General features: G+C 42.8%; 1 protein-coding gene across 1 annotated transcript in view; it reads right to left on the reverse strand.

Annotated features, from left to right (window-relative positions):
* LOC132649330 (aldo-keto reductase family 1 member C1-like) overlaps positions 1-12,687 on the reverse strand; it is a 298,798-nt gene that overhangs the window by 181,386 nt on the left and 104,725 nt on the right. The window lies entirely within an intron of this gene.

Consider the following 12,687-nt stretch of genomic DNA (forward strand, 5'->3'; position numbering starts at 1 on the left):
CTGATTGGGATTACAATACACCAGAGGTAGGCAGCACTTGAAGGTTTACCACCAGACTCTAATGGCGGGTCTCCATGGGGCTGCTCGAAGACCCACCAATTTGACTAAGGTAAGAGAAGTGGTCCAGGAGCCGGAGGAATCTCCTGCAGCCTACTTAGAACGGCTGATAGAAGCATTCCGCCGGTTTACTCCCTATTACCCTGCTTCAGATGAGCACAAGGCAACAGTAGCTGTATCTTTCATAGATCAGTCAGCTAGAGATATTCGTAGGAAACTTCAGAAATTAGAAGGTCTGCAGGATAAGTTGTTGAAGGATTTAGTGCAAGTAGCAGAGAAAGTCTTCTATAGTAGAGAAACAGAAGAAGAAAAAGAAGAAAGGAAACAGAAAGAACAGGAGACAAGAGAGAGAGAGAGAGACAAGAGGCAGGATAAAAAATTGACTAAGATTCTGGCCACCGTAGTTCAGGAAAGTCGTACTGAAAGGGAGAGAGTTCCTGGCAACCATAAGGGCCCTTTGTCTAAGGACCAGTGTGCCTACTGCAAGGAGACGGGACACTGGAGTAGGGATTGCCCCAAAAGGAAGAAGAAGCAGCTGAATTTTCGAGCCACAGGGACCAGGGTCCTGACCTTGAACAATGACAGCGATTAGGGAGGACGGGGTTCGGTTCCCCTCCCCAAACCCAGGGTAACCCTCAAGGTGGAGGGGAAGCCAGTCCATTTTCTAGTGGATACTGGCGCTCAGCATTCAGTTCTGTTGCAAGACTCAGGGGCTAAGAAAGAAAAAAAATCATGGGTTCAAGGGGCCACTGGATGTAAGCAATATACATGGACTACCTGAAGAACAGTGGACCTCGGAGTGGGCTGGGTATCCCACTCGTTCTTAGTCATGCCTGACTGCCCATACCCATTTCTGGGATGGGATATCCTGACCAAAATAGGAGCCCACATCTATTTTAACCCAGAAGGCCCACAGGTTACAGATAAAAAAGGGGATCCTATTCATGTGCTTACAATTCACTTGGAAGATGAACACCGGCTATTTGAAAATTTAAAAGAGGGGGAAAAAGACATTGACTGGTGGGTAAAAAAATACCCTGAGGCCTGGGCTGAAACAGCTGGCTTAGGGAAAACAAGAAAGCAACCTCCAGTCCAGATAGAGCTAAAACCTCAGGCAGCCCCAGTTGCAGTGCGGCAGTATCCAATGTCTAAGGAAGCCCATGATGGGATTCGCCCTCATATACAGGGACTCCTTGACCTAGGGGTTTTGAAAAGATGTCAATCTGCTTGGAATACTCCATTACTGCTCTTCCGGAAGCCTGGGAGCAACGATTATCGGCCTGTACAAGACCTGAGGGAAGTTAACAAACAGGTTATGGACTTACATCCAACAGTCCCCAACCCGTATAACCTGCTGAGCTCCCTTCCCCCTGACAGAGCCTGGTATACTGTTCTAGACCTTAAAGATGCATTCTTTTGTCTTCAACTTAGCCCTGCCAGCCAAGACATTTTCGCTTTTGAATGGAAAGATCCCGACTCCGGGGTCTTGGGCCAACTAACATGGACTCGACTTCCCCAAAGATTTAAGAATTCTCCTACCATATTTGATGAAGCCCTGCACTGAGACCTGGAACACTTCCAGGCCACAAATACTCAGGTAACTCTTCTCCAGTATGTGGATGACATCTTACTAGCTGCAGATTGTCAGAAAACCTGTCTCGAAGCCACCGGCCAACTGTTACAAGAATTGGGCGAACTCGGCTATAGAGCATCAGCAAAGAAGGCCCAGATATGCCGGAAACAGGTCAGTTACCTGGGGTATATACTGAAGGAAGGAAAAAGATGGTTATCGGAGGCTAGAAAAGAGACTGTGTTTCATATTCCCCCTCCACGAACTACAAAGCAACTGAGGGAATTTCTTGGTACAGCGGGGTTTTGCCGATTATGGATTCCTGGGTTCGCTGAAATGGCAGCCCCTCTGTATGCCCTTACAAAGGGCAATGACTCTTTTTCCTGGGGAAAAGATGAACAGGCTGCATTTGATAATATTAAACAGGCTTTAATGTCAGCTCCAGCCTTGGGACTTCCTGATGTCACTAAACCTTTTCATCTCTATGTGCCCGAGAACCAGGGGATGGCTAAAGGGGTGTTAACTCAAAAGATTGGACCCTGGAAGAGACCGGTAGCTTATCTATCTAAAAAGCTTGATCCAGTAGCAGCAGGATGGCCGACCTGCCTTCAGATAATAGCAGCAGTCGCTGCATTGGTAAAGGATGCTGACAAGCTGACCTTGGGACAAGATCTTACTGTTTATGCCCCTCATGCCCTTGAGAGTGTTGTCAGACAGCCACCTGATCGCTGGCTCACGAATGCTCACATGACTCATTACCAAACTTTGCTTTTGAATAATGACAGGATTACTTTTGCCCCAGCAACGGGGCTAAACCCTGCCACCCTGTTACCAGATCCAGAGATTCAGCCCCCAGAGCATGATTGCTTGCAGGTGTTGGCAGAAGAACAGGGATGGTGAAAGGACTGAAAAGACCAGCCTCTGCCGGATGCAGAGGTGACATATTACACAGATGGGAGTAGCTTTTTGGAAAATGGAAAAAGAAGAGCGGGAGCAGCGGTGGTGGATGGACACAAGGTAATATGGGCCCAAGCGCTGCCTGAAGGCACCTCTGCTCAATGGGCAGAACTAATTGCCTTAACTCAAGCATTAACTTTGGGGAAAGAAAAAAAGATAAACGTCTACACTGACAGCAGGTACGCCTTTGCTACGGCCCATGTGCACGGGGCCATCTACCAGCAGAGAGGCCTACTAACGTCAGCCGGTAAAGAAATTAAAAATAAAAATGAAATCTTGGCCTTGCTCAATGCCTTACTACTGCCCACCAAGGCAAGCATAATTCACTGCCCGGGACATCAGAAGGGAAGTTCCAAGGCAGCAAAGGGAAATAACATGGCTGATCAGGAGGCTAAAGCAGCTGCTAGAGGAAGTCCTGCTCCAATGATATTAACTACTGAGTTGCCAGAGAAGGAACAGCTAAAATACTCAGAGAATGACCTGGAGCAAATACAGAGAAAAAAAGGGACATCCGATGCTAATGTGGGAGCATGGATTGACTCCAAAGGTAAGATCATTTTACCACAGGAAGATGCTAAGAGACTAATAGCGCAAATGCATCAATGGACTCATTTAGGGGCAAGGAAATTGACTGAAATTGTTCTCCAATCTCCTTACCGAATACTAAACCTCACTGCTCTAACCGAAAAAGTGACTCAGACATGTACCCCTTGTCACAAGGTAAACATAGGGAAGAATTTCCAAAGCCCGGGAAAACGGCTAAGGGGAACTAGACCTGGAATGCATTGGGAAGTGGACTTTACCGAGATCAAGCCGGCCAGGTATGGAAATAAATATCTTCTAGTCTTTGTAGATACCTTCTCAGGATGGGTGGAAGCTTTTCCCACCAAGAAAGAGACTGCTCTGGTTGTAGCCAAGAAGATTTTAGAAGACATTTTTCCTTGGTTTGGAGTTCCAAAGGTAATCGGGTCAGACAATGGGCCGGCCTTCGTTGCTCAGGTAAGTCAGGAGGTGGCCAGATTTTTGGGAACTAATTGGAAATTACATTGTGCTTATAGACCCCAAAGTTCAGGACAGGTAGAAAGAATGAATAGAACTCTAAAAGAGCCCCTTAGTAAATTGACCATGGAGACTGGCGGTGACTGGGTGGTACTCCTCCCTCTGGCTCTTTTTAGGGTCAGGAATACTCCTTCCTTGTTGAATCTTATGCCTTTTGAACTATTGTATGGAGTTCCTGCTCCCTTGACTCTCCTGGGAGACACTCTTGACATAACTAGTGGTAACTCTGACTTGTTGTCCAGGTTAAAGGGATTGCAGCTTATTCAAAAAGAAATCTGGAACAAGGTTGGCACTGCATATGCGCCAGGATCCTTAGAGGTGCCACATCAGTTCCAAGTTGGAGACTTGGTTTATATACGGCGACACCGTAGTCAGAATTTGGAACCCCTGTGGAAAGGTCCTTACTGCATCCTGCTCACCACCCCAACGGCTGTGAAGGTAGAAGGCATTGCTGCTTGGATCCACGCATCACACGTCAAACCTGCTCCAGAAGACTCCACTTCTGACTGGAAAATCCAGCCCAGTGAAAATCCCTTAAAACTTAAGCTTGTTAAGAATGTTAGCTGTGAGTGATATCCACAAACTGCTGGTGCTTCTGGCTCTGTTAAGCACTCACAATACTTGCTTGGGCTCCAGTCCTCACCAGCCCAAACTTTTGACTTGGGAAGTAACTAATTAGAGACATATTATAATTTGGTCTGTTTCAAAGATAGCCCCACCCTTCACATGGTGGCCAGACTTGTACCCTGACCTTTGTAAAATGTCTTTAGGAGCACCTGCAAACTGGGATTTGCAAAGCCACCTAGACCCCAACGTGGTTCCTGGGGACCATAGACATGGGTCTTTTAGTGAGAAAAGGGGCTTAGATCCCCGGGGGGGCTGTGGGACCACCAACCACCGCAGTATGCTGCGAGTCCTAACCTTTTATGTATGTCCAGGACCCCACCAGCAACCTAAACTGGTAAACAAATGTGGGGGGAGAAATGACTTCTATTGCAAAAATTGGGGGTGTGAAACCACTGGTGATACTTACTGGAAGCCTACCTCCAGTTGGGATTACATTGTTGTTAAAGCTAATTACAGTCCTGCCCAGCCCCCAGACTAGGGACCAAACAATAGGTGGACTAATCAGCCAATATGTACCACCTGGTGCCACCCCCTGCTAATCCGGTTCATGGACGCTGGAAAACAGATTTCAACTAACTGGGTGACGGGGTTCACTTGGGGCCTAGGAATATATAAGGAAAGATATGATGATGGGTTACTTTTCACCATCAAATTAAAAATAACAGCCCCATCTGCTGAAGTAGGGCCAAATAAAGCTGGCCCTCACCTGGTTCCCCCAGTGAAATCGGACCCCCAGACTATGGCCCCACATCCAGCAACCCCCTCACTGACTCCTAACTCAAAAATGGGTAAAGATTCTTCTTCCCCTAAGCCTCTTGGACCATACATTACTTACCTAGCACAGGGGGCCTTCTAGGCCCTAAATAACACCAACCCCAAGGTTACTGAGTCTTGTTGGTTATGCTTTGGAATTGCTCCCCCATATTATGAAGGAATTGCCTTTACAGATGAGATAAGTAACTCCCAAGAGGCAACAGCCTGCCATTGGACACAAAGGGAGGCTAGACTTTCCCTGTCTGCTGTTTCAGGGCAAGGACTCTGTGTAGGTAAAGTCCCCCCCAGTCATCAGTTTTATGCAACCAAACCTATGATGTTGCAGGTCTGTCTGGGTACCTCATACCACCAATCGATGGATGGTGGGCCTGTGTGACAGGAATTACTACTTGTGTCAGTACTCAGGTGCTTGTCAATTCATCTGATTACTGTGTCCTGGTCCAGGTAATCCCCCAAGTCACCTATCACCCATATGAAGAGCCCTTTCAATACTGGGACTCTGTGGGGGAACCACTGATACAAACAAAAAGAGACTTGGGAATTTCCCTAGCCATAATGCTTGGGGTCAGGCTAGGAGCAGCAGGGACAGCAGCTGGAGGGTCGGCTATAGCCCTCCGACATAGCGGGTTAAATGATCTTAGGGCAGCTGTTGATGAGGACATAGAAAGATTAGAAAGCACAATTAGAGAGCTCAAAGATTCCTTACAGTCATTATCAGAGATGGTGTTACAGAACAGAAGGGGCTTAGATTTGTTGTTTCTGCAACAAGGAGGTTTATGCGCTGCCCTAAAAGAAGAATGCTGTTTCTATGTCGACCATACTGGAGTTGTCACTGAGACCCTAGATAAGGTCAAAGAGGGCTTAGAAAAGAGAAAGCGAGAAAGAGCCCAAAGCCTAGGATGGTTTGAAGGATGGTTTAATTCCTCTCCATGGATGACCACTTTAATCTCAACCTTGCTAGGCCCTTTGCTAATTCTTCTCCTGATTGTAACTCTTGGCCCCTGCATTCTTAACAAGCTACTCAACTTCGTGAGAGAACGGATCAGTACCCTTCAGGTCCTTATGCTTCGACAGCAGTATCAGCAATTAGAGATGCAGGCTGAATCTAGACTGTAATTTTAGGGTTAAAATTATGCCAAAGAAAAAGGGGGGAATGAGAAATGGGACCATCCCAAATTAGAAAGAAAAACAACTGGACCTTGAATAAGGGCCAGCTAAGAAAGAAAAACAAGTCAGGCGATTTAGGGCTACTAAATCTGAGAGATGGGAAAGATGGGAGGACTGTCCTTGGAGCTGTAAACTGCCCGCTACAGCTGCCAGACTCATAACTGCTATCTTTTCTGTTGACTAATCAATGTAAAGGCCTGAATTTTAGGTATAAAAACTCTGTGCTTTGTATGCTCAGGGTCGTCTCTTGCTTTGAAGGGACGACCACCATTGGGATCAGAATAAACTGCCTCTTGCTTTTGCATCGAACCATGGTCTGTGAGTCTCTTTGGGGGAGGGAGCGGTACAGAGACCCTGCACCGGGAGTACAGGTTTTGCATGTTCTAGGTTAACTAAAAACCCAGTCTCTGTGTGGTGATTTGGCTATACAGCTGTTGAGGATTAACAGCGGCATTACCAGAAGATAAACAAATAGTAAATATTAACCCCTTACAACAGTCTGGTAAGGCAGCTCCCACCTCATGGGGAGGTCCCTTTTTTAATGGCTAATATCTGCTTATAATTGAGTAATACCGTGTTTTTATTTATTTTTTATTTTTTTTTCACGTGTGTCTTTCTGGTTCTCAGTTATCTCACTCAGGATGATCTTTTTAAAATTACATCCACTTGCCTGCAAATTTCATGGTTTCCTTGTTTTTAATACCTGAGTAGTATTCTATTGTGTAAATGCACCAGAATTTCTGTATCCATTATTTGGTTGAGGGACATCTAGGTTGTTTCCAGATTATGGCTATTATAAATATGCTATGAACATAGTTGAGTAACAGTTCTTGTATGGTAGAGCATCTTTTGGATATATGCCCAGGAGTGGTTCTTGAGGTAGAGCTGTTCCAATTTTCTGAAAAAGCAACAGATTGATTTCCAAAGTGGTTGTACAAGTTTACACACCCACCAGCAATAGAAGAGTGTTCCCCTTTCTCCACATCCCACCAGAATGTATTTTCACTTGAGTTTTTGATGTTGGCCATTCTGGTGGATGTAAGGTGAAATCTCAGGGTTATTTTGATTTGCATTTCCCTTACGACTCAGGACTTTGAACATTTCTTTAAGTGTTTCTCTAGCATTCCATATTCTGTTGAGAATTCTGTTGAGAATTGAGCTTTGTACCCCAATTTTTAATTGGATTAATTGATTTGTTGGTGTTTAATTTCTTGGGTTCTTTATATATTTTTGATATTAGCCCTCTGTTAGATATAGGGTTAGTGAAGATATTTTCCCAGTCTGTATGCTGTCGTTTTGTTCTATTGACATTCTTTGCTTTACAGAAGCTTTTCAGCTTAATTTATTACTTGTTGATCTTAGAGCCTGAGCTGTTGTTCTGTTCAGGACATTGTCTCCTGTGCCAATGAGTTCAAGGCTCTTCCCCAGTTTTTCTTCTAGTACATTTAGTGTGTCTGGTTTTATAATGAGATCTTTGATCCTCTTGGACTTGAATTTTGTGAATCTGGAGGTTTCACTTTTCTGATGTTGAATTTTATTTCTCATCCACAACTCCCTACTTCTGTGTATAGTTGAAAATCTGTTGTGTTTGTTTTAGTTCAGGAAGGAATGCCTTTATGCTATTAATTTGCTCAATAAATTTAAAAGTTCTAATTGTTAAATTTAATGGAATGTACATTTCCCCTCTATGAGGAAAAATTGTTTAGATTTCTAGACTAGTTGGTGGGATTCAAAGAGAAACAATGGAGGAGGTGACCTTGCTCCTGGGGTATTTTTAAGCCATGTGACTTAGGTTCTTGTATGGGCTTATGGGAGTGAAAGTAGGACTTATTGTCACATGGTGAGGAGCTTTGTCACCATCAGTCTGAGGCTATGCCACATAATCTGAGATCTGAGACAGAATCTATAACCTCTCCTTTGCCTCCAATTTATAAAATGCCATTTAGAATTCACGACTGTAACTAAACAGCTGTGTTGCTGCGCTCTCATTGCATTCTGGTGTCAGCTGAGTACATACGGTAAGAGCAATCATGAACAACTAGGACTTTGTGAGGTCGTGTAGGTTGTGTTAAGAAAAGACTTATTGCTTTTTGCAAATGCGGGGGGGGGAATAAAAACAAACATCCTCATTCCTTTGGTTGTGTCAAAGTACCCGTATTTCTCGGTTTCTATTCTAACCTCTGTTCCCTTTAAATTTTTTTTTTTTACCAGCTCAGTCATAGAATGTCTCATGTATCACTTTATTAATGTCCATTCTAATCTGCTCACATTTCTCACTCTTTAATTTCAGGGCTTACTTTCCAATAGAATCTAAATATGTGTCACTGGCAAAGCTCTAGGTTTACCTGTAAAACTGTTTTATGCCCTCAGTTGGCTACCTGGAAACTCAAATATAATGTGTGTAAAATTCAATTATCATCTTCCTGAGAAAACCTGATCTAGTTTCATCTTCTCAACAAATCTTCATATTTTTGGCCTCACTAAATTTTGGGACTCAATCTGGAGTCCATTTCTTTTTTTCTTTTTCCCCTCATTATGAATGTAATATTAGAAAGCCTTGTTTTCTCTATTCTTGAAAAATAGCCGTTTCAGTAAAACTGTTGACCCCCTTCCTTGATGGTGTTCTGATTCAATTCTGTGGTATTTTACATGTGAGAAGTTTAGAACTTGTTTCCCTCCACACCTGAAGCTTCTTCTAAACAACAGGCAAATGACCTTGTGAAAACACACCTCTTATGTACGGACTGTGCTGAGAAATCATAGTGATTCTCCTTTTATTCCTGTGTAAATATAAAATCACACAAGTAATCATTGAGAAAGTATAGGGAAGAATCAGAATCATTAAGGATCTTAACTAAGTAAAGGAATCCTCCAAACTGAAAGGATGGGGTTGAGATTAGCGAGGCATTACCAAGCAGTGTAAGTGGAAGATCCAGACCCTGTAGGAGCTTCAGCTGAGATTCTAATTATGGTTCTCTCCTTTTTCACCCTGCTAGCATGGCTATAAATGAGACATAATGAACATTCCCATAGGAAAGAAAGTACCACTGAAGCCTAATTGTCTCTCCCCGACAGATGCTCTTCAGTTTTCATTTTTTGAGTCTTTTCTCATCAATGCTCTTCACTTTCATACCACATTGTAATTGACAGCACAGAATTATGTGATCTGGATTTTTGTGGCTTTGGTAATGATATTTAAAAAATTGGCTTCTCTAGGAGATAGGGGATAGCCCCATCAACTTCCACAGTAAACTACTCTGTCTGTCTAATTATCTATCTTCAGACAATAAAAAGGTATATCACTGTACCATTAAAAAGGATTTTCATGAATGCACTAAGTAAAAGGAGCCAAAATTTCCATCAGCAGGAGAAGGTATAAACAATATGTGACCTAAATATAAACAAATACAACATTACTAAGCAATCAATAGAATGAACTGCAGTCTTTTTCAGTCACATTGATGCACAAAGATAGATATGCTGCACAAAGGAACTAGGCACAAATGTAATATAACTGATACACTTTTCTATCTTTTAAAATAGTATTTATTTTTATGTGCCTGCGAGTCCATCAACCACATACATTCCATGCTCATAGAGATCAGAAGAGGGCGTGAGATCCCCTGGAAGTACAGGACTTTGTGAACTCTTAAGTGGTTATTGGAGATGATGCTCTTAAGAGCCAAGCCTTCCCTTCAGCCTTCTTTTATATTTCTTTTTTCCCTTATTAATTACACTTTATTCTCCTTTGTGGTTCCCGCCCTCCTCCTGTCCCAATCCCTCCCTTCCTCCACCCTCTGCATGCATGCCCCTCCCCAAGTCCACTGATAGGGGAGGTCTTCTTTTCCTTCCTTCTGATCCTAGTCAATTAGGTCTCATCAGGAGTGGCTGCAGTGTCTTTTTCTGTGGCCTGGTAATGCTGGTTCCCCCTCAGGGGGAGGTAATTAAAGAGCAGGCCAATTAGTTCATGTCAGAGACAGTCCCTATTCCTATTACAATGGAACCCACTTGGATACTGAACTGCCATGGGCTACATCTGTGCAGTGGTCTTAGGTTATGTCCTTGCATAGTCCTTGGTTGGAGTATCAGTCTCAGGAAAGACCCCTGTGCACAGATTTTTTTGGTTCTGTTGCTCTCCTTGTGGAGTTCTTGTCCTCTCCAGATCTTACTGTTTCCCACTTCTTTCATAGGATTCCCTGCACTCTGCCCAAAGGTTACCCTTAAGTCTCAGCATCTGCATTAAAAGTCTGCAGGGCAGAGTCATGTAGAGGTCCTCTGTGTCAGGCTCCTGACTTGTTCCCTCTTTTCTTTTTCTGATGTCCATCCTCTTTGCCTTTCTGGATAAGAATTGAATATTTTAGCAAGGGTCCTCCCTCTTGATTAGTTTCTTCAAGTGTACATATTTTAGTAGGTTTATCCTATATTATATGTCTATATGAGTGAGTATATACCTTGTGCATCTTTCTGCTTCTGGGACAGCTCACTCAGGATGATCTTTTCCAGATCCCACCATTTACCTGCAAATTTCATGATTTCCTCAGTAAACACTTTTTTCCAGACTCCAAATTGATAGATATCAATTCTTGAATATTGGAAAGAAAAATTATTAATCACAATAACTGTTTCTTCGAAAGGAACCAAGTTTTATAAAATTCGGCCTTACCTTGTATATAATGCACATGGTATTGCCACATTATATTAAAAGTTATCATATATTCTAGTCTCATATGCTCTGCTTTAGTTAAAACCCATATATTCAGGGTAAATCAAATAAAAAATGTATCTCATCAATACTTAAAATTTATTCTTCCACTCAAAAACTGAGAGTAATTTGATTATTTTCAGTTTAGTTCTTCCAGAAATGTCGAATGAAGCCATAAATTATAAAACACTGATTTACATTTTGACATCTTATTTACATTTATCTAAAAATCAGGTCTTGGAGAGGTGGTGCACTGTTTGGATGATTTTTGTGAGGTCAAGGGACCAGACTTTGTATCCCAGCAACCATATGCAAAGCTAGGTGTCAAGGGACCAGACTTTGTATCCCAGCAACCATATGCAAAGCTAGGTTTCATAGGAACGCTGGTTACTACATCTCCATGTGATTAAACACTTTCTTCTGGCACAACCAGCATATAGACACAAACATTTAACAAATTAAATGAATATTTTAAACTTACCTATGAAATGTCTAAGTCTTCTTACATGTGGCAAAATAACATCCAGTAGCTGCCAAGAGTTTATCAACCACTAAGCACTATCCTGTGCTGTCCCCTTTACTGTATGGATTTTAGGATTGTACTTGTGACAATGACAATAAAAAAATACAGTGAAAAAAATTGTAGTGAGAAATTAAAAAAAGAGATTAACCTTTTCAATTTTAATTGTTGATCATTTTGAGCCTCAAAATATTTTAAGTATCAATAGTGGTTTCTCCATTCTTTGAGTATGCTCACATGGTGTATGGTAGCTCCTTAATGGTTTGGGGGCCTTTCTATAGCCAATCAATAAAAAATGCAACATCCCCTTTTGTGTTTTGACCAATAGGTGCTTGCCAGGCCGGAATCTCCATGGTTTGGGCATACTGGGAGGTACCAGACTCTTTAAATCTCCCAACTATCCTGAGCATGGGGTTCTCAGCTCTCACTGCTTCAGAGGTGAGGGTGATTGTGTATAAGCCCATGCTGTAGCTTATAATAAAAAGATCCTCATGTATTTTGCAAAGGACTTGACTCCTGGTGGTGGTCTTTTGGGGTCTTGTTATTCAGGAACCACAATAACACTTTATTTAAAATTTATCCTTCATGGAGGACTCCAAGAAAGTTGCTTGAATCTTACTCATAAAGGAAATAAAATAAAAATCTGAAGTAGATGAAGAGAAGTAACTGGGTAGGAGAGGGGGTGAAGATGAGAACAGGGGTGAGGATCAGATGCAGAAAGAGGGGAGGACTAATAGAAAGAAGGAAATTTGGTGGAGGGGAGGCTTCTCTGGGAATAGTGGAGGCTTTTGGGGGTCTATGTTGGTGACCCTACCTGAGACTCCTAGAAGCAGGGTACATGGAGCCTGAAATTGCCATTTCCTGTAGCCATGTGTGACTTCCTGTGATGGGCGGGGGATACCAACTCACCAATACAACTCTCAACACAAAATTTGTCCTGCCTATGGGAAATGATGAACATGGAGTAGAGACTGAGGGAAAGGACAACCAATGACTGGCCCAACTTGAGACCCACTCAATAAGAAAGAATCAACTCCTAACACTATTAATGATATCTGCTATGTCTGCAGACAGGAGCCTAGCATAACCGTCTTCTGAGATGCTTTTACAACAGCTGATGGAAACAAATGCAGAGACCCACAGCTAAACAATAGGCAGAGCACAGGGAGTCTTGTGGAAGAATGGGAGGAAGGATTGAGGGAGCTGGAGAGTTCAAGGATACCACAAGAAGACCTACAGAAGCAGCTAACCCAG

This window comes from Meriones unguiculatus, chromosome 19 (assembly GCF_030254825.1).
Source record: "Meriones unguiculatus strain TT.TT164.6M chromosome 19, Bangor_MerUng_6.1, whole genome shotgun sequence".
Lineage (NCBI taxonomy): Eukaryota > Metazoa > Chordata > Mammalia > Rodentia > Muridae > Meriones > Meriones unguiculatus.